The following is a 19,738-nucleotide window of genomic DNA, read 5'->3' as shown; positions in this document are numbered from 1 at the left end:
TGATAATTAAGGTACAAAAATACTAGGTTCCGAGACATCTCTTTTTTTCAGTGTCACTTGGACCAGTGGCAAATTAAATAAACAATCAGCTAAAAGTCAGAGGATCACTGAGGAAAGTAAAAGCTAAACTGTTTGGGGCCTCTTTCCTGGGGCAGCCTCCAGGCTACTACAAAACAGAGGCGGTGAGCAGAAAGGTGACAAGATGCAGAGCACTCAGGTGAGGGACAAAGAGCACAAGGTGGACAGCCCCAAAAGAGACAGTGGCAAACATCCTCTTTAGCCAAATCCATTCTTCTCAGTATACCCCAGGGCCTCTAACCTTGTGAGTTTGGCCTCTAATCTGAGTATGACACCCCCAGGTCTCTAACTTTGGGCTGAGTCTCTCACACTAATATTATACCCTAGGGCCTCTGACTTAAGTAATAGTGGATAATCATTCTTGCCCACCTGAATGGCTTCACGACTCTAAAAGACAGCCCAACCTGCCACCTGACTGATTCTGTGTGGATTGTTTTCCTTGGAGTGGGGGTCTTGTCTTGGTGTCCCTTCATGGTGTTGCTGAATGATGTTGCTGGAAAAGAGGGTCCTGATACAGACCACAAAGTAGGATTCTTGGATCTTGTACAGGAAAAAATTTGAGGTGAGTCAGAGACTACAGTGAAGGAAGCAAGTTTATTAGAAATGACTCCATTACAGAGTTGGACATCCTCAGAAAACAAGGGCAGGAATGCATTGTCTTTTGTTAGTGTCTCTACTTATAAGTAACTATAAAGAGAAAGAGTTACAATTAAACTTGGAAGGTGCAGATGTACTCACTGAAGTCGGGGCTATTGGTTTTAACAATGACCATTAACCTGTTGACCTAACCTAGCTCATTAATATTACCTTTAAGAAAAAATGCTGCACTCCTAGGACATTTATACGTTTTTGAGGCTTGGTGGAAGATGTCTTGTATGGCCATAAATATTCTACAATGTAATTTGTGGCCAGCTAAAAAATATGGCTATTTTCAGACCATAAGTATTAACCTTCTAGATGCCTTGTGAGTACCTACCTAGTCATATTAAGATAGAGTATTCTAATCATGTTTATTAAACTGGAAGCTTGGTAATCATGAGTCCCTCTAAAACAGCAAGTCTACTCCTCAAGGATAAAATGTATTTCTCAGGAATTTTGTGCATTTTTATTGGGGGGAACCCCACTCCTGATATTTAACGTGGGTTCTTTTCTATTTCCCTAAGCATCTCGGCTGGTCTGAGAAATAAAAGGAAAGAGTACAAGAGAGAATTTTTTTTTTTTTTTTTTTTGAGATGGAGTCTCGCTCTGTCGCCTGGGCTGGAGTGCAGTGGCCGGATCTCAGCTCACTGCAAGCTCCACCTCCCGGGTTCACGCCATTCTCCTGCCTCAGCCTCCCGAGTAGCTGGGACTACAGGCGCCCGCCACCTCACCCGGCTAGTTTTTGTATTTTTTAGTAGAGACGGGGTTTCACCGTGTTAGCCAGGATGGTCTCGATCTCCTGACCTCGTGATCCGCCCGTCTCGGCCTCCCAAAGTGCTGGGATTACAGGCTTGAGCCACCGCGCCCGGCACAAGAGAGAAATTTTAAAGCTGGGTGTCTGAGGGAGACATCACATGTTGGCAGGTTCCGTGATGCTCCCCAAGCTGTAAAACCAGCAAGTTTTTATTAGCGATTTTCAAAAGGGGATGAAGTATACGAATAGGGTGTGGGTCACAGAGATCACATGCTTCACAAGGTAATAAAACATCACAAAGCAAATGGAGGCAGGATGACATGACAGGACCACAGGATGGGGTGAAATTAAAATTGCTGATGAAGTTTCGATCACGCATTGTCATTGATAACATCTTCTCAGGAGACAGGGTTTGAGAGCAGACAATCTGTCTGACCAAAATTTATTAGGCAGGAATTTCCTTGTCCTAATAAGCCTGGGAGCACAACAGGAGACCCCTTCGGCTTCAACCATAAAAGACAGCCGCCTCCAAGGGGACCATTCATAGACCTACCCTCAGGGACGCATTCTCTTTCTCAGGGATGTTCCTTGCTGAGAAAAAGAATTCAGCAATATTTCTCCTATTTGCTTTTGAAAGAAGAGAAATATGGCTCTGTTCCATCCGGCTAACCGGCAGTCAGAGTCCAAGGCCATCTCCCTTGTTCCCTGAACATTGCTGTTATCCTGTTCTTTTTTCAAGGTGCCCAGATTTTATATTGTTCAAACACACATGCTCTACAAACAATTTGTGCACTTAATGCAATCATCACAGGGTCCTGAGGCAACATACATCCTCCTCATCTTACGAAGATGATGGGATTAAGAGATTAAAGACAGGCATAGGAAATCACAAGGGTATTGATTGGGCAAGTGATAAATGTCCATGAAATCTTCACAATTTATATTCTTCTGCCATGGCTTCAGCCAGCCTCCGTTCAGGGTCCCTGACTTCTCGAAACACATTTTGTTTGGTGGCATTTGGTATGTTTACCAAAATGGCAGAAAAGAGTGAAATTATTCCTCAAAGATTTCTGAGGATTGGATATAAACAAAATGATTATAGTTAATATGCAAGTTGATGCAGTTGATATGCAAAAGAAATTTTGTTTGAAACATAATGAGATTTTTATTTATTTATTTATTTATTTATTTATTTATTTATTTATTTATTATTAGAGACAGAGTCTTGCTCTGTTGCCCAGGCTGGAGTGCAGTGCACCATCTTGGCTCACTGAAGCCTCTGTCTCCCAGTAGCTGGGATTACAGGCATGAATCACCACACCCAGCTAATTTTTGTATCTTTAGTAGAGATGGGATTTCACTCTGTTGGCCAGGCTGGTCTCAAATGCCTGACAAGTGATCTGCCCACCTTGGCCTCTCAAATTGCTGGGATTACAGGCATGAGCCACCACTCCCAGCCACAATGAGGTTTTTAAATAATTCTAACTGATTTCCTGCTGTTGAGCAGGGAGCCAAGCAAACTGAACAGATCATGGGCCTAAAGGAGAAGACTGAAGACAAACTCTGGAACACACATGATTAGATTAATTACAATGGAAGCCAAATCAAATTTTAAAAGGCTCATTTTGAAATATGGTGTTATTCTGTGGAAAAGAAAACTAGTGTTTATCTCCAGAGTAAAGAACAGGGTTCCCTGCAGGGATTGATTGAGATCTATGGCTCAGGATTAAAAATCCTTCTTTTTTCCACTTATAAACTAAAGATTAATTTCTAAGCCCCTATTGACTAAATGGACCCCTCTTCTTGGATAAGGACATTCCAAAGTTAACCTGAAAAGCTAGTTCAAGCCATGGGTCACATATGCCTCATTATACTCTCCTCCCTTTGGTTTTAATTTTAATTTTTATTTTTGTGGGTACATAGTTGGTGTATATATTTATGGGGGTACATGACATACTTTGATACAGGCATGCAATGAGTAATACATAATAAAAAATGGGGTATCCATCCCCTCAAGCATTTATAGCTTGTATTATAAATGATCCAATTATACTATTTTAAGTTTTATAAAATGTATAAATTATTTTTGACTATAATCACCCTGTTGTGCTATCAAGTACTGTCTTATTCATTCTTTCTAACAATTTTTTGTACCCATTTCACATCCCCACTAACCCCCTGTTCCCCCACTGCCCCTCCCAACCTCTGGTAACCATCCTTATATTCTCTATCTCTATGACATCAATTGTTTTGAATTTTAGCACCCACAAATAAGTGAGAACATGTGACATTTTTCTTTCTGTGCCTGACTTATTTCACTTAACATAAAGACTTTCAGGTCCATTTATGTTACTGCAAATGACAGACTCTCATTCTTTCTTATCGCTGAATCGTACTCCATTGTGTATATGTACCACATTTTCTCTATCCAGTCATCTGTTGATGGACATTTAGGTCTCTTCCAAATCTTGGCTATTAGCAACATTTGTTTTTGACTGACTTCTGGATAAAAGCCACCTTAACTGGGGTGAAATGGTATCTCATTTTGGGTTTGATTTGCATTTCTATGATGATCAGTAATGTGGGGCACCTTTTCATTTGCTTGCTTGCCATTTGTATGTTTTCTTTTCATAAATATCCATTTAAATTTTTGTCCACTCTTTAATTGGATTACTACTTTTTTTCTATAGAATTTTTTGAACTCAATATATTGCAGTGTACTCGTCTGTTTCTGCACTGCTATAAAAAAAACTGAGACTGGATTATCTATTTTCTTATTGAGATGAAGTCTTGCTCTGTCACCCAGGCTGTAATGCACTGGCATGCCATCGGTTCACTACAACCTCTACCTCCCGGGTTCAAGCAATTCTCTGCCTCAGCCTTTTGAGTAGCTGGGATTACAGGCATCTGCCACTATGCCCAGCTAAGTTTTGTATTTTTAGTAAAGACAGGGTTTCACCATCTTGGCCAGGCCGGTCTTGAACTCCTGACATCCTGATCCACCTGCCTCAGCCTCCCAAAGTGCTGGGATTACAGGCATGAGCCACTGCGCCTGGCAAGACTGGGTAATTTATAAAGGAAATAGGTTTAATTGAGTCACAGTTCCACATGGCTGGTGAGGCCTCAGGAAACTTACAATCATGGCAAATGGGGAAGCAGGCACCTCTTCCATGACAGCAGGCGAGAGAGCATGTATGTGAAGCAAAGAGGGAAGAGCCCCTTATAAAACCATCAGATCTCATGAGAACTCACTCATTATCAGAAGACCAGCATGGGGGAAACCACCCCCATGATCCAATCACCTTCTACCAGGTCTCTCCCTCAACACCTGGGAATTACAATTCAATATGAGATTTGGATGGGGACACAAAGCCTAACCATATCACGTAGCTATTAATTGCTTTTCAGATGGGTAATTTACAAATGTTTTTTCCCATTCTGTGGGTTTTCTCTTCACTTTGTTTATTGTTTCCTTCACTTTAAAAAAGCTTTCTGACTGGCTGTAATTCCATTTGCCCATGTTTGCTTTGGTTGTCTGTGCTTATGGGGCATTATTTAAGAAATTTTTGCCCAAATGAATGCCCTAAGAGTTTCCCCAATGTTTTCTTGTAAATTTTTGATAGTTTGAGGTGTTAGGTTTAAGTCTTTTGTTTATTTTAATTTGATTGTTGTATGTGGCAAGAAATAGGGTTCTAGTTTCATTCTTCTGCCTATGGCTTGCCAATTTTCCCAGCCCTATTTATTACAGAAACGGTCTTATTTTTTGTTGTATGTTCTTGACACTTTTGTTGAAAATTAGTTTAGCTGTATGAGTTTGTTTCTAAGTTCTCTATTTCATTCCATTTGTCTTTATGTCTTTTTATTCTAATGTCACACTGTTTTAATCACTATAGCTTGATAGTATAATTTAAAACCAGGTAATGGGATTCCCCCAGTTTTGGTTTATATATTCAGCATAGCTTTGACTATTACGGTGTTTTGTGGTTCCATATATATTTCCGATTTTTTTTCTATTTCTGTGAGGAATATCGTTATTTTGATAGAGATGGTATGAAATGTATAGCTTGCTTTGGATCGTATGGACATTTTTTAAAATATTGATTCTTCCAATCTGTAAACATAGAAATATCTTTCCATTTTTTTGTGTTCTCTTTCATTTCTTTTATCAGTGTTTTACACTTTTAATTGTTGAGAACTTTTACTTCTTTGGTAAATTCCCACACATTTTGTTTTATTTGTGGCTATTGCAAATAGGATTACTTTTTTGAATTTTCAGTTTGCTTACTGTTGGCATATAGAAATCCTACTGATTTGTATATGTTGATTTTGTATTCTGCAAATTTACTCAAGTTATTACTTCTAATAGATTTTTGGTGGATATATTAGGCCATTCTCACATTGCTGTAAAAATAATCAGTGACTGGTTAATTTATAAAGGAAATAGGTTTAATTGGCTCATGGTTCTACAGGCTGTACAGAAAGCATAGCACTGGCATCTGTTTCTGGTGAAGCCTCTGACAACTGACAAGGTGAAAAATAAATCTGGTGCTTGCACATCACATGGTAAGTGCGAGGGCAGGGGGGAAGTGCTACACACTTGTAGATAACCAGCTCTCATGAAAACTTACTATTGTGAGAATGGCACCAAAGGAAATGATGCCAAACTGTTCATGGAAATCCTGCCCTCATGATTCAATCACCTCCCCACTAGGCCCACTTACAACATTGAGGATTATATTTCAATGTAAGATTTTGGTGGGAATACCCACCCAAACTATATCATTTTGCCTCTGGCCATTCCAAATCTCATAACCTTCTCATATTTCAAAATACAATCATGACTTCCCAATAATCCCCAAAGTCTTAACTCATTTCAGCCTTAACTCAAAACTCAAAAGTCTCATCTAAGACAAAACTAATTTATTCCTCCTATAAGCCTGTAAATTAAAAAACAAATTAGGTACTTCCAAGATACAAATGGGGCATAGGTGTTGGAACCGAACTGTCGATTCCCTCCTGGGCAGGGGTCGCCGCGAAGGATCACCGACACAAGATTCACAGCAGAGAGTTATTTATTACTAGCGCGCTAGGGTCCCAAGCTCTAAGTTGGCCCTGGGACCCCGACTGCTTGTTACAGGCTGTTTATATAGGCAAATACAAGTTCAAACACAGCTTAGGGCGCGAAATTCAAACAAAGCTTTAGGCGCTTGGTAATTGGGTCTGTCTATGGCCTGAGCAAGGTGTCTTATGCTAATTGGTTAGAGCAGGACCTTATGAGTTTTTTTTTTCCTGGAGTTGTTGATTCCGGGAACTTCGAGGCAGGGTGGGACCCCCGGAATTGGCAGGGTGGGACCCCATGAGGTTGTTTCCCGGAATTGGCAGGGTGGGACCCTATCAGGGTGGGACCCTATTGAGGCAGGGTGGGACCCTATCCAGAGCCACCTGGTGTTAATTTTTTCTATATGAGGCCTAGTTTCTAAGTTTTATGAGGCCTAGTTTCATTCCCTCCTCTTTTTGTGTCAGAGGCTCAATCTTGAGCCTCTTTTTCAGTCCTGAGGGTCTGGTATTGTTGGGTCAGAACCATAGCATGTACTATGTTTAATCTATTTTTAATAAGGGTGAGTAAGCGGTTGAGTATGCATGGCCTGAAAGTCAGGATGAGCGTGAGCAGGATGAGGGGTCCTAAGATGGTGGAGATTAGGGTGCTAAGCCAAGGGGATTGGTTGTACTAATTTTTAAACTAACTTTGTTGAGATTTTTTCTTTTTTTTTTTTTTTTGTCTAATCTTTTTCTTAGTTTTGCCATAGAATCTTTAACTATTTTTGAATGATCTGCATAAAAACAACATTGCTCTTTCAGGGCTGCACAGAGCCCGCCCTCTTTCAGAAAGACAATTTCTAGTCCTTGTCGGTTTTGTAATACAACTTCAGACAGAGAAGTCAAGGACTTTTCAAGTTTTGTGATAGATTGTTCTATGGCTCTAAGGTCTTTATTTATGGCTATTTTAAGTTGTTGCAGATGATGGTTATCATGCACTAGGGTTGCTGTCCTGGTCTTAACTTTAGCCGCTACTTTAATTTTTAACATATCGGCGAGGGTGAGGGAGATTAAGGGTGGGGAAGTGCTTTGAGGAGCTTTTAGTTGGGGCTTCTCCGATATGGAAACCGGGGGCTTCCTAGCTTCTAATAAAACCTGGTTTGGCTTTACTGCAACAGGGGCAGTGTCTGGATTGACTAATAGTCTGATTTGGAGGGGAATTTTAGGCGGGTTGTGCTGGTATAAATAGAGACCTTATATTAACCTTGTTGTTATCTATCTGTTATCAGATTTTGCCGCATCTTCAAACTTGATGGGAACCAGGTTGCAATTTTCCGAATATCGGGTTGTGGTACAGGGCTGGACAAAGGACATGGTTATATATTAAGGTTTTGTGGCTTATTTTTACTTTCTATTATTAGTAGTTACACAGGACCAGTTTTTGCAATACAAGTGAGTCAGATTTCTACAAGTTTTTTTATTGGTTCTGTCTTGCATCCGGGACAGGCATAAAACCTGTTCCGGCTGATGGACATTTTTCTAGCCTGTCCTTTTTATTCTTGTCTATCCTGAGGAGTCCTTAATAGGACTCCTGTGGGACCAGTAAACCGGGGGCCTGTGTCTTTTATCTTTTCTGCTATATATATATATATATTTTTTTTTTTAGGTTGAAATATAGGTCTGGAAACTAAGTCTTTATAGGAGTATTCTCGGAGGTCTTATTTAAGACCTCTTGATTACTAAAATTAATTATCTGTCAGGTCAGGCCAAATGGCCGGTGGGGGGTTAGCGTCAAAAACTACACTAGAGATGGCGCAGGGAAGAAGGGCAAACAATAAGCAAGGAGTTAGATACGAGAGACTCTTATCTTGAGCGGGTCCGCGGAGCGTCGGAGTTTCCATGTCTTAAGTGGTGTTGGTCCGGACGTCTCTGGAGCAGCCTTGGCGTGGGATGCGTGGATCTAAGTGGAGATTCCGTCAACCTTTATGGCTGTGGGTGTGGTCAGGAGAACAATGTAGGGTCCTTTCCACCGAGGCTCTAGTCCTTGAGTGCGATGCCGTCTAACGTAGACAGAGTCTCCCACCTGGAAGGGGTGACTGGTCTGTGGATGTCCTGGTTGGTACAGTTCTGCCAAGGGGGCCCAGATTTGGGCCTGTACTGCTTGGAGTCCTTTTAGCCGGGCCTGTAGGTCAGTCTTAGGATCGGAGGGGGAGAAGGAATTAAGCAAGGTTGACAAAGGGGGAGGTCCTCCGTAGAGGATTTCATATGGAGTGAGCCTAAAACGGTTAGGTGTATTCCGGGCCTTTAACAGAGTTAAGGATAGGAGGCATCTCCAATCTTTTAAACCAGTCTCTAAGGTCAATTTAGTAAGGGTCTCTTTTATTGTTCTATTTATTCTTTTTACCTGTCCTGAGCTCTGGGGTCTATAGGCACAATGTAATTTCCAATTAATCCCCAATATCCTGGTGAGCCCCTGACTTACCTGAGAAACGAAGGCCGGCCCGTTATCTGACCTAATTACCTTGGGAAGTCCGAATCTAGGAAAGATTTCTTCCAAAATTTTCTTGGCTACTATGTGTGCCGTTTCTTGCCGGGTGGGGTAGGCTTCTACCCATCCTGAAAAGGTATCTACAAACACCAGTAAGTACTTATATCCAGCATAGTGAGGTTTTACTTCAGTGAAGTCTATTTCCCAATAGACTCCTGGGCGGTTATCACGAGTTCGTTTCCTTTCTGGCACTCGGGTAGCCCCAGCGTTTACCTGCTGACAGACCTTACAGGCAGATGTCACTTGTTCTACGAGGGTACTTGTCTTTGGGATTAGAAAGTCAGTTTTTTTAATCAGTAATTTTAGCTTTCAATTACTCAAGTGTGTCCAGGCATGCATCTGCTGGATCATTGCCAGGGCCTCTTTGGTCAGCATTGGGGTTCGTCAGTGCTGCCAGCAGTTATGCCCCCGGGATTATTCTCTTGGCCCAGCCGTGGGGGCTGAGCCTCTTCAGGGACCCCTTCTGGGGGTCCGGCAGGTGACACAGGGCGGCTGGGCTGGGGGCTGCCCTCAGGACTGGGCTCTGTGCCTTTTTGCAGGGAACTTTCCGAATGGAAACTCTGGTTGCTGTTCTCATCATTGAGATCCAGCAGGATGAGAGGGCCACCCCCTCGGGGACTGGCGCCCCTGCCCCGACGTTCCCGGCCACGGGATCTCTTTGCCCCGCCACCTGCCCGCCTTCGCTCCTCCTCCTGGGGGTCCACCACTGACACTCACTTGAAGATACGAAGGGAAGTGTCGCCTACAGTCACTCATTGCTTCTTTCATTTCCGGACCTTCTCGATGGTCGCCATTACCTTCTTGATGTTATCTTCGGCCCGGCTCCGGGTCTCGGCCCGTACGGTCCGGCCGGCCATGCTGGCGGGGCTGGGGCCGGAGCCGAGCCCGCGGCGGGGCCGCCTCCCATCTGGCGGGCTCAGGCTTGGCGCCAGGCCCGGGCGCCGCGCTCTCGGCCTGCCGTCCCCCCGGGAGTTGGCCGCGCCCTCTTTCGTCCTTAACGCCTCCGCGAGTCCCCTGTTCTTTGCAGTAGGCACACTGGTCTTTTTCCACTTTTGGCCGCCTCCGCTTTTTTTTCCTCTCTCCCTGGTCCTTTCTTTCTCACAACTGCCGCCAGGATTTTTGTTAAATGCTTATCCTTTACTCGGTTCTTACGATCCTCTCGCTCTATCTGTTCCTTTGCTAACCTGGCTTCCCTTTCCTTAGGGGTTTCTTTCTTATCTTGGCCAAATTTGTGGGGCGTTTTTCTGCCCCTTTGAGACCCGCCAACAGAGCCTGGCGATAGATTCGGAGACTCTCCCTACCTGGTGCCGTTTCATAGTCCTAGTCCGGGCGGGTGAGGGGAAATCCCTCGTCTATTTTATTGGGAAGTTGGGTTGAGAGGCCTCCTGGTCCTGGCACATTTTTCCGGGCCTCCAAGAGGACTCGCTGCCTTTTTCAGTGGTTAAGAGGACCTGCAGGAGTTGCTGGCAATTATCCTAGGTGGGCTGGTGGGTGAGGAGAATGGATTCTATTAACGAGGTTAGGGCCTGAGAGTCTTGGGAAAAGGAAGGGTTATGGGTCTTCCAGTTATAGAGGTCAGAGGCAGAGAAGGGCCAGTACTGGACTGTGTGACTGACAGTACGGAGGGGAAAAAGGGAGGATTGCTAAGTGGAAGGGCCTTCTGGGTCCTCAGTCCGCCGCAAGCGGAGACGTGTCGGCGGCGGCGTCCGAGGGGTGAGTTTGGGCGGGGCTGGAGGAGGAGACGGGGTGGAGGGAGGGGCCGAGGGAGAAGTTGGAGAAAGGGTAGGGGTCGAGGCGGTAGAGGAAAGAGCTGGGGACAAGACAGGGGGCAAGGGTGAAGCGTAAGGTGGAGGTCCCCGAAGGGGGTTTTGAGGTGGAGGAGGCAGGGGGTCGAGAAGGAGGAGGTCCCTCTGGGGTTCATCTGGGAGGACTGGCTTATGTGGGTCCGGATTCCGATTCTTTGGGGCTTCTAAGGCAAGGAGGGTAGATTGGGATGGGGAAGGGGAATGGAGGAAGGGTTTCACCCAAGAGGGAGGATTTCGGACCAGATCCTCCCAAATAATTATGTAGGCCACCTGGTCCGGGTGTCCGAGTGGCCCAGGATCCATCACTGTTGCTTTAACCTGTAAGATAATTGGGAGGTTAAATGTTCCGTCCCGGGGCCACCCAACATGGAGGGTAGGCCACTTGGACGAGCAGAATTTTCACCATCGTCCCTTACGGACTTCTATGGAGAGGTTGTGGGCTTGAGCCCGAACGTCAGGGAAGTGAGTCAGGGTCAGAGACAAAGGAGTCGTCAACGTCTGTCTTATTTCATCCACGTATAACAAGGACAAAACAAAAGTAACAAAAACAAAGACCAGACAAGTAAGGAGAAGCCGCGCGGCCAGAGAGTAGCGCCACAAGATTACAAAATATTCAGACGACAGGGGCGACCTGCCTACAGATTTGAGGAGGCTGACCGAGTCATTAGCCTTCTCCCAGACTACCGCCAGGGCGTCCCCCAGGGCGTGAGTGGGAAGGTGCCGGACACGTCTGTCCCCCTTCCCCACTTAATTCAGAAGGAGTACTCCCCAGAGTTCAGAGTTAGCCGGCAAGACAGACAGAACAAAAGTACCTGGTAGGTCCGTTCAGTCAGCAGTCCGTGGCCCGGGCCAGATGGGTCTCCGCCGGATGGGTCGGGGGTCCTCGGACGACCCCACTTCCCGGCCAACGCACCAAATGTTGGAACCGAACCGTCGATTCCCTCCTGGGCAGGGGTCGCCGCGAAGGATCACCGACACAAGATTCACAGCAGAGAGTTATTTATTACTAGCGCGCTAGGGTCCCAAGCTCTAAGTTGGCCCTGGGACCCCGACTGCTTGTTACAGGCTGTTTATATAGGCAAATACAAGTTCAAACACAGCTTAGGGCGCGAAATTCAAACAAAGCTTTAGGCGCGTGGTAATTGGGTCTGTCTATGGCCTGAGCAAGGTGTCTTATGCTAATTGGTTAGAGCAGGACCTTATGAGGTTTTTTTTTCCTGGAGTTGTTGATTCCGGGAACTTCGAGGCAGGGTGGGACCCCCGGAATTGGCAGGGTGGGACCCCATGAGGTTGTTTCCCGGAATTGGCAGGGTGGGACCCTATCAGGGTGGGACCCTATTGAGGCAGGGTGGGACCCTATCCAGAGCTACCTGGTGTTAATTTTTTCTATATGAGGCCTAGTTTCTAAGTTTTATGAGGCCTAGTTTCATAGGCATTGGGTAAATACTCCTATTCTAAAAGGAAGAAATCAGCTAAAAGAAAGAGGCTACAGGACCCATGCAAGTCTGAAACCCAGAAGGGGAGTTATTGAATTGTAAGGCTCCAGAATACTTCCTTTTGACTCTATGTCCCATTTCCAGGGCACACTAATGCCTTGGGACGTTTAGACCTTGTGGTTTTGCATGGTTCAACCCCCACAGCTGCTCTCATAGGCTGCTGTTGTGTGCCTCTGGCTGGTTTTGTGCGCTTTCGGCTTTTCCATTTGCAACGTGCAAGCTGTAGCTAGATCTACCATTCTGGGGTCTGGAGGACAGTGATCCTCTCCTCACAGGTCTACTAGGCCATGCCCCAGTGGGGAGCCAATATGAGGACTGTAACCCTACATTTCTTCTCTGCATTGTTTTAGTAGAGGTTCTCCATGAGGGCTCCACCCCTGCAGCATGCTTCTGCCTGCACACCCTGGCTTTTTTATATATTCTTTGAAGTAAAGGTGGAGGATCCCAAGTCTCAACTCTTGCATTTTGTACACTCCCAGGCCTAACACCATACGAAAGCTACCAAGGCTTATGGCTTGCACCTTCTGAAGCAGTGACTGGAGTTATAACTGGGCCAATTTGTGCTACACCTGGTGCTGGAGCACTGGCCAGGATGCAGGGAGCCATGTTCCAAGGCTACTCAAGGCAGCAGCTCCTGGGCCTGGTCCCAGAAACTATTCTCTTCTTTTAGGCCTCAGGGCCTGTGATGGGGGGCTGCCTTTTAGATTTCTAAAATGCCTCCAATTCCTCTTTCCCATTGTCTTGGCTATCAACACTTGCTTTTTTTTTTTTTTTAAGGTTATACAAATATGTTTAACAAGTGATTGCTCCACACCCTGCTTGAGTTCCTCTCTTATAAAAGCTTTTTATTTTTTCTGCCACATGACTAGGCTGCAAAGTTTTCAAGCTTTTACACTATGCTTCCCTTGTAAGTAAAAGTAAGTTACAACTTTTTTTTTTTCTTCTCCAACATGTGAGCATAGGTTGTTAGAAGCAGCCAGGCTACATGTTGAATGCTTTGCTGCTTAGACATTTTCCCAACAGAAACCCGAAATCATCACTTTCAAATTCAAACTTTTATATATCCCTAGGGCATGACAGAAATTCAGCCAACCACTTTGCTAAGACAACATGAATGACCTTTGCTTCGGTCCTAAGTTTCTAATTTTCATCTGAGAGTTCCTCAGCTCAGCCTTCACTGTCCAGATCACTATTAGCATTTTGGTCACAGCCATTCAACCAGTCTCTAAGAACATCTCAACTTTCCCTCATTTTTCTGTCTTCTTCTGAGTCCTACAAACTCTTCCAACCTCTGCCTGTTTACCCAATTTCAAAGCTGATTCCACATTTTCAGGTATTCTTATAACAATTTTCCACTCCTTTGTGCCAGTTTTCTGTATTAAGCTTTTTTTCATCACTATAAGTACCTGAGACTGGTGGGAGGTTTAAGTGGCTCACGATTCTACAGGCTGTAGAGAAGACAGCACTGGCATGCACTTCTGGGAAGGCCTCTGGAAGTTTATGGTCATGGCAGAAGTTGAAGCAAAATCTTGCGCATCACAGGGCAAAAAGCAGGAGCAACAAACAGAGGGGTAAGTTGTTACACACTTTTAAATAACCAGATCTTATGGGAACTCACTCACTATCATGAGGATAGTACCAAATGGGATGGTGCTAAGCCATTTATGAGTAATCCACCCCGATGGTTAAATTACCTTTCACCAGGTCCACCTCCAACATTGTCAATTAAAATACGAGATTTGGGAGGGGACACACATACAAACCCTATCAGAGGAGTCTTTATGTTTTTCCAAATATAAGATTATATCATTGGCAAAAACGATAATTTGACTTCTTTTCCGATTGGGATGACTTTTATTGTTTCTCTTGTCTGATTGCTCCAGATAGGACTTTCAGAATTATGTTGAATAACAGTGGTAAAAGTGGATATTCTTGTCATCTTCCAGATTTTAGAGGACAGGCTTTTAGTTTTTCACCACTTAGTATGATACTAGCTGTGGGTCTGTCATATATGACTTTTAATATGTTGAGATATGTTCATTCCATACCCAGTTTTCAATGGATTTTTTATTACTAAAGAATATTAAATTTTATCAAATAATTTTTTAGCATAATGGAAATGATTATATGGATTTTGTCTTTCATTCTTTTTTTTTTTTTTTTGAGACAAAGTCTTCCTCTGTCACCCAGGCTGGAGTGCAATGGCATGATCTCAGCTCACTGCAACCTCTGCCTCCCAGTTTCAAGTGATTCTCCTGCCTCAGCCTTCTGAGTAGCTGGGATTACAGGTGCCCACCACTGCACCTGGCTAATTTTTGTATTTTTAGTAAAGATGGGATTTTGCTATGTTGGCCAGGCTGGGTTTGAACTCCTGAACTCAGGTGATCTGCCCACCTCGGTTTCCAAAAGTTCTGGGATTACAGGCAAGAACCACTGCACCTGGCCCCTTCATTCTGTTTATATGATGTATCACATTGATTGATTTGCATGTTGAACCATCCTTGCATCCCTGGGATAAATTCCATTTGGTCATTATGAATTACCTATTTATGTATTGTTTAATTCAGTTTGCTAGTTTTTAAAAAAAAAATTTGCATCAATATTCTCAAATATGGGCCTGTAGTTTGCTTTTTTAATGTGTCTTTGTCTTGTTTTGATATCAGTGTAAAACTAGCCTCAAAGAATGAGTTTGGAAATGTTCTTTCCTTCTCTATTTTTCAGTCTGGTCCTACAGACTTTTTTTATTATGGCTTTAATTTTGTTACTTGTTATTGATCTGTTCAGGTTTTGGATTTTTTCCTATTTCACTCTTGGTAAGTTGTGTGTGTTTAAGAATTAATTTCTTCTAGGTTTTCTAATTTGTTGGCATATAATTACAGTAGCCACTAATGATCCTTTGATTTTCTGAAGCATTACTTGTAATGTCTCCTTTTTCACCTCTGATTTTATTAATTTGTATCTTCTCTGTTTTTTAGCTAGCCTGTCTAAATATTCATCAATTGTTTTACTTTTCAAAAAATCAACTTTTTGCTTCATTGATCTTTTGCATTTTCTTCATTTTATTTCCACTCTAATTTTTATTATTTCTTTTCTTCTAATTTTGAGTTTGGTTTGGCCTTTTTATTCTAGTTAATTAAGATGTATTGTTAAGTTGTTTGCAGTTTTTCTGTTTTTTATATAGGTACTTACAGTTATAAATTTTCCTTTTATAATAGTACCTCTTTTACTATATTCCATAGGTTTTGCTATGCTACGTTTCTATTAGCATTTGTTCCAAGAAATTTTTCCATTTTCTTTTTAACATTTTTATTGACCTACTGATCATTCAAGAGCATATTGTTTAATGTCCAAGTGTTTGTATAGTTTCTGAAATTCATTTTTAATTGATTTCTAGTTTGTTCTATTGTGGTCAGAGAAAATGCTTGATATTATTTCAATTATTTGAATGTTTTTAGACTTGTTACTTAACATATGGTCTATCCTTGAAAATAACCCATGTGCTGAGAAGAAGAATGTGTATTCTGCAGCTGTTGGATGAAATTTTCTGTAAATATATATTAGGTTCATTTGTTATATAGTGCAGATTAAGTCTGATGTTTCTTTGTTGATTTTCTGTCTGGAAGGTCTATCCAATGACTAAAGTAGGGTGTTGAAGTGTCCAGCCATTATTGTATTGATGTCTCTTTTTTTTTTTTTTTTGAGACGGAGTCTCGCTCTGTTGCCCAGGCTGGAGTGCAGTGGCCGGATCTCAGCTCACTGCAAGCTCTGCCTCCCAGGTTTACGCCATTCTTCTGCCTCAGCCTCCCTGATGTCTCTTTCTTTAGCTCTTATAGTATTTGCTTTATTTATCTACGTGCTTTACTGTTGGGTGCATATGTATTTCCAATTATATCCTCTTAATGAATTGATCTCTTTATTATTATATAATGACCTTCTTAGTATCTTCCTACAGTCTTTTGTTGAAATCTATTTTAGTCTGGTACAAGTAAAGCTATTTCTGCTCTTTTTTGGTTTCTATTGGCATGGAATAACTTTTTCCATCCTTTTATTTTCAGTCTAAATGTATCTTTATAGGTATTTTTTTTTTGTAGGTCACAGATTATTATCTTGCTTCTCTATCCATTCATCCACTATTTGTCTTTTGATTGGAGTATTTAGTTGATTTACATTCAATGTTATTATTGATAAACACTTACTCCTGCCACTTTGTTACTTGTTTTCTGATTTGATTTTTGTCCTCTCATCATTCTTTTCTTCCTGTCTTCCTTTTAGTGAAGGTGATTGCTCTTTTAATATTATCTAATTTCTTGCTTTTTACTTTTTGTATATCTGTGTATGCTTTTTGATTTGAAATTACCATGAGGCTTGAATATAATATAACATCATTTTAGACTGTGAACAATTTAACATTGATTGCATAAACAAAGAAACAAGCAAAGCAACTAATAAAAACTACACCCATCGCTTCTCGGCCTTTTGGCTAAGATCAAGTGTAAAAACTCTACACTTTAATCCCATTGCCATTCTTTTAAACTTTTTGTTGTTTCTCTTCCTTCCCTATTTTACTGTCTATGTCTTGGAAATATGTTGTAGTTACTTTTTATTGGTTTATTGTTTACTATTTCTATTTGAGGTTTTTTATAATATTCTGTTTTTCCATGTGCTATTACTAGTGAGTTTTGTACCTTCAGATGATTTCTTATTGCTCACTCACTTTTTTCCTTTCAGGTCAAGAACTCCCTTCAGCATTTCTTGTAGGACAAGTCTGGTGTTAATGAAATACCTCAGTTTTTGTTTGTCGGGAAAAGTTCTTATTTCTCCATCAAGTTTAAAGGACTTTTTGCCAGATACATTATTCTAAAGTCTTTTTTTTTTCTTCAGCTTTTTTAATATGTCATGCCATTCTCTCAGCCTGTAAACTTTCCCCTGAAAAGTCTGCTGTCAGATGTATTGGAGTTCCACTGAATGTTATTTGTGTCTCTTCTCTCGCTGCTTTTAGAATCATTTCTTTATCCTTAACCTTTGGGAGTTCAGTTAAGTGCCCTGAGGTGGTCTTCTTTGGGTTAAATCTGCTTTTAACAAGAAAAGTTCTGTAACTTTTCTTGTACTCGAATGTTGATACTGAATGTTGGGGAATTGTTTAATATTATTTAATGTTATTTCTTTAAATAAATGTTTATTTTTATTTATATTTTATTTTATTTATTTATTTATTTATTTTGAGACGGAGTCTTGCTCTGTCGCCCAGGCTAGAGTGCAAAGGCGCGATCTCGGCTCACTGCAACCTCCGCCTCCTGGGTTCATGCCATTCTCCTGCCTCAGCCTCCCAAGAAGCTGGGACTACAGGCACCCGCCACCATGCCTGGCTAATTTCTTTTTGTATTTTTAGTAGAGACGGGGTTTCACCGTGTTAGCCAGGATGGTCTCGATCTCCTGACCTTGTGATCCACCCTCCTCGGCCTCCCAAAGTGCTGGGATTACAGGCGTGAGCCACTGCACCTGGCCAATAAATGTTTAACCCTTACCTCTTTTTCTACCACCTCTTTAAGGCCAATAACTCTTAGATTTCTATTTTGAGGCTATTTTTTAGATTCTGTAGGTATGCTTTATTTTTTATTTTATTTTATTTTTTTTTGAGACGGAGTCTCGCTCAGCCGCCCAGGCTGGAGTGCAGTGGCGCGATCTCAGCTCACTGCAAGCTCCACCTCCCGGGTTCACACCATTCTCCTGCCTCAGCCTCCCGAGTAGCTGGGACTACAGGCGCCTGCCACCACGCCCGGCTAATCTTTTGCTTTTTTTTTTTTTTTTTCAGTAGAGACGGGGTTTCACCGTGTTAGCCAGGATGGTCTCGATCTCCTGACCTCATGATCCGCCCGCCTCGGCCTCCCAAAGTGCTGGGATTACAGGCGTAAGCCACTGCGCTCGGCCTATTTTTTATTCTTTTTTGTCTCCTCTGACTTTGTCTTTTCAAATAGACTGACTTCAAGTTCAATGAATCTATCTTCTCCTTGCTCAATTCTTTTAAGTAACACTGATGCATTCTTCAGTATGACAATTGCATTTTAACTTCAGAATTTCTGCTTTTTTTATTTCAATCTCATTGTTAAATTTATCTGATAGAATTTTGAATTCCTTCTCTGTGTTATATTGCATTTCTTTGAATTACCTCAACCAGCTATTTTGGATTTCCTGTATGAAAGGTCACATATCTCTGTTTTTCCAGAATTGGTCCCTGGTGCCTTATTTAGCTTGTTTGGTAAAGTCGTGTTTTCCTGGACAGTCTTGATACTTGTAGATGTTCATCTATATCTGGGCATTGAAGACTTCCATCTTCATTGTAGTCTTCACAGTCTGGGCTTGTTTGTCCCCATTATTTGTGGGAACACTTTCCAGGTATTCAAAGAGACTTAGGTCCCAAACCCAATAATACAGAACCTTATGCAAACACGTAGAGGTACTGCCTTGGTGGCCTTGGATTAACATCAAGAAAAATTCTCTTGATTTATCAAGTAGAGACTCTAGTTCTCTTCCCTTACTTTCTCTCAAATCAGCAGAGTCTCTCTATCTGTGCTGAGGCAAGTGGAGCTGGAGTTGGGGTAACATAGGCACCCCTGTGGCCACGACCACTGAGACTGTGCTGGTTCACACTTGAAGTAGACAAAGAACTTGGTATCACCCAAGGCCCACTAAAACCACTACTTGGCTGCCATATAAGTTTATTCAAAGCCCTAGCCCTAGCCCTAACCCTAACCCTAACCCCAAACACATATCTTAACCGCAAACCATAACCCTAACCCTAACACCAAACCCTAACGCTAACCAGAGCCCTAGAACTAGCCCGAACACTTACCTTAACCCTAACCCCTAACCCTAACCCCAACCCCAACCCTTACCCTAACCTTTAACCCTGACCCCTAACCACTGACACCAACCAGCAACCCTAACCCTTAAGCCTAACCCTTAACCCCTAACCCTAAAACCCTAACCCCAACCCCAACACTAACCCCTAACCCTAACCCTCGAACTTATCCTCACCCTAACCCTAACCCTAACCCTAACCCTTAACCCTTAACCCTAACACTAACCATCTAACCCTGCTCCATAACCTAAACCTAACCATTACTCCTAACCCTAAATCAAACTCTAAGCAAACCCTAACACACTAGGCACACAAGGACAGAGGTGTACATATTCATTCTGTCATACTTACGTTTGCACTTCCTCTCACACATACACAACACACTCACATACGCATACTCCTACACATACTGAAATGTCATCTGATTTGTGACCCAAAGAACTCTCAACTAAGAAATAAATGAAAAGTTGCTTACACTGACTAATACTGAAGGACGTGCCAATTAAAAGAACATTAAAATAT

At 42.5% G+C, this 19,738-nt stretch overlaps 1 long non-coding RNA gene across 1 annotated transcript in view; it reads right to left on the bottom strand.

The window, feature by feature from the left end:
* Nucleotides 1-19,738, bottom strand: part of LOC139358251 (uncharacterized) — a 58,035-nt gene that overhangs the window by 23,736 nt on the left and 14,561 nt on the right. The gene's annotated exons all lie outside the window — the stretch shown is intronic.

The sequence above is a fragment of the Macaca nemestrina genome, chromosome 14, assembly GCF_043159975.1.
Source record: "Macaca nemestrina isolate mMacNem1 chromosome 14, mMacNem.hap1, whole genome shotgun sequence".
Taxonomy (NCBI): Eukaryota; Metazoa; Chordata; class Mammalia; order Primates; family Cercopithecidae; genus Macaca; species Macaca nemestrina.
The sequence above is the reverse complement of the archived record's forward strand: the minus strand, read 5'-3'. Positions and strand labels throughout refer to the sequence as shown.